Genomic DNA, 3,093 nt, shown 5'->3' with positions numbered 1-3,093 from the left:
AATGCAGATAAAGTTTTGCGACTTAATCACCTGATTGTGGATTGTGTAGTTAGTAAATTCCATAGCCATACTGTCCATAGCGCCCACTAAAGTATGTGCTGATGGAGCATTTTGGGGATATTGACTCTCATTTTTTCCCATCCCAAACAAAATATAATTAATAAATCAACATGGTCCATCTGAGTCATCATAGTCAGTCACAAAATTAGGCTAGGAAGTTTGTTTTCAACAGCAGACACACCGTAACACTACACCAACGAGTGCGTCAAAACGAGTGTTGTTTGTTAATTTTTAGTGATAACGTCGTAGAATAACTGACTTTTTTTCGTCCGCTGTTGCAAAAAAAGAAAACGACAGATAGTTCTTTAAGGTCCTTAAAATCTTACTGATTTTAAATCAATTAGCCTAGCCTAGATTTTAACTAGCTAGGTTCGCCCCTCGTTCATTTAGAGACAGAATTATACCCCGACGACAACGAACTAGTGTAGGCCTAGGCCGAACAGTAGGACGTACTACAGGTACTAGGCCTATAGCCCTAGGCTTTTCTTGTAAAAGTTAAAGTGCATGTACAAAATGCGCCATTGGCCTGTATTAAAAAAAAACAAAAAAAAAAAAAACATTTGTTAATTATTATTGGTTGGCCTGGGACCTGGGCAGGCAGGCTAGGCTAGCTTTACCGTCGAATGTCCTGGAATTTGACGATGACGTCAGTGCACGTTTGCAAACGCCATTGATTAGAATGAAAATAGACGCGCTGAATTTCGGGGTTTTTTTAATGAAAGATAGAATTTATCAAACATTTATCTATATAAAAACAAGATTAATATTGTAGAAATTATATTTCTAAAGATGCATATAATTCATATTTCATTTGGTAGACAATAAATATTCAGGAAGATATACTATTATATATTATTATTACTAAAAACGATTATTAATTCTAAAATGTGCATCAAATCTCAGCTATTATTAATCAGTATGTATTATGTTATAAAGTCTTAAAATAATAATTTCGAATTAGGCCTAGTATATAACAAATAATTGTATTAAAGTTTAGGTTCTCATGATGTCAGATGCCGTATTGTATATGAGGCTATATTTTGGGCTCTGACTTAATTTAATGATGGCCCTGTCAGTAGTAATAACAATATTTGTACTTTTTTAGCCATGTAGTAAAATAGTACTATTATTTTCAGTGTACAAAATGAGAGTCAAGAAGAAGTAGCAGAAGAAGAAGAATAGGAAGAGGAAGAGGAGGAAGAAGAAAAGCTTTTTTTTTTGTTTTATAATAATAAATGTGTTGAGTATATTGATGTTGAGTATGCGATGAGGCTTTTTTTTATATTTTTCTGTGTTATTTAAACATGCCAGTTCTCACAAAATATATTCTAATTTTATTATATTACCATCTTTTAATTACATAGATCTTTTTTCAAAACATAACATTATATAGACCCATTAAACACAAAAACTACTCTGGCTTCGGGAGCTTTTCCCCCGACCCCACCGTGGACCTTAGGCAGGCCCCTGTACCCCACGCCCAGAGAACCCCCTCGAAATGACCTGGCTACGGGCCTGCGACCAGGGGAGAAATTACTCAACGAACTATTTTACACCCCAAGCGCTTTGAGACTTTTTAAAGCACTATATAAATTTTGAACATTACATTATATTATGATGAATGCTGATGACAATATGATATCGTAATAACAGGCCTAATGATGATGGCAGTGTTGCTGATCATAATGATGATAAATGCTGCTAATTATTTTAGTCACAGTGATGGTGCATGATTATAATGCTGATGATCCTGCAGAAAATAATGACATAAATAAAGGAAGATTAACGATTACACAAAATAATGTTTTGTAAAAAGTTCCTACCGTCAAGTCAGCGTCTTTCACATCTAAATCACTGTAGGCCTATCAGTTTAGTGCAGGTTCAATTAGTTTTACTCTTCACACCCAGTTAAACTTGTCTACTTCAATAATTTTATTAAGCAGAAAATCACTAGGCCTTGCCTTTCCGAACTGTTCGAATATCGGAAGAGAAGTGAAGTCGAGAGCGCATCGAACAGAAATATAATCTTATACGATCTTCAAAGAACGAACGTCCAATATTCCGGCGGAGCGGCGCGGTCACTGATTACAGTCGATATGTTATTGCGCAGCCTTTTGAGCATCACTACAGTGTTTTGCGGATTATTTCAATTTTCCACATCTGCAAAACTAATGACAACTCCCAGTTACTTCAGCACTAGATGTACATGTAGCTACCGATATTCACAACTTACTCAACTGATAGAAAGACAGTGAAACCATGAAACGGGTGTAACTTATATGTCAGTCCCACCAACGTGGTTGTGGAAACGCTCTGATCAGTAATTGTCACTTCGACTCTGATAATAAGGATATCATCGGGTTGAACGTATTAAAACACCCATGGTTAATGCATCGACAAAGATCCACTGTGGATTTAGTTAAGACAACCAACCACAACTTAGAATTACGATTTATGAATACTAGTAAATGAACTAGGTGAGCCCAGCGTTTGCAGTATGTTTACCAATTACATTCTTTGCTCCACTGTTGGAAGATTAATTTTCCTAATAGTGTCAATACGTGTGTTCAGTACATACGAATCAATACAATCATGATGCGTAGGAGTGAAACATACGGCAATATATAGTACATTTATATTGAACTTACGTAATGTGTATAGATGCCGGCCTTTCATTGAAAAGCGTTAGCCTAGCAAAGTTTTCTAATAATGTGTCCTAAGTACATCATGGAGGTATTCCTGCGATAATAAAGCGAAGATAAGTGTTCTTGATAATAAAGGGCGCCTGCGAACGGATTTGTCCATTGGTTAAGATGTACTTTGGCAATGTTATATTACAATTACTTTCACTGAAAGCAGCTATAATCCAGAGAATAATATTGATATTAAACGCCAAGGATATTCGGTTATGAGAATATATATTTAGATACACAATAGATACGTGTCATACGCGACATCTCCATAATTATGACTTAACGGAAAATATATGATTGATGTTCACAATCAATAGATACTCTTTAACCCTCGATTCCT

General features: G+C 35.5%; 1 protein-coding gene across 1 annotated transcript in view; it reads right to left on the bottom strand.

Moving 5' to 3' along the window:
* LOC117110818 (somatostatin receptor type 2-like) overlaps window positions 1–2,312 on the bottom strand; it is an 8,075-nt gene extending 5,763 nt beyond the window's left edge. Inside the window, exon 1 of the mRNA XM_033253644.1 lies at window positions 1,884–2,312. The gene's annotated coding sequence lies outside the window, so the exon portion shown is untranslated. The remainder of the gene's footprint in view (window positions 1–1,883) is intronic.
* Window positions 2,313–3,093: the final 781 nt, after the last annotated feature.

The sequence above is a fragment of the Anneissia japonica genome, unplaced genomic scaffold (assembly GCF_011630105.1).
Source record: "Anneissia japonica isolate Jap-2015-1 unplaced genomic scaffold, ASM1163010v1 scaffold2756_len2360902_cov194, whole genome shotgun sequence".
NCBI lineage: Eukaryota > Metazoa > Echinodermata > Crinoidea > Comatulida > Comatulidae > Anneissia > Anneissia japonica.
This window is presented reverse-complemented; position numbering and strand designations above follow the sequence as displayed.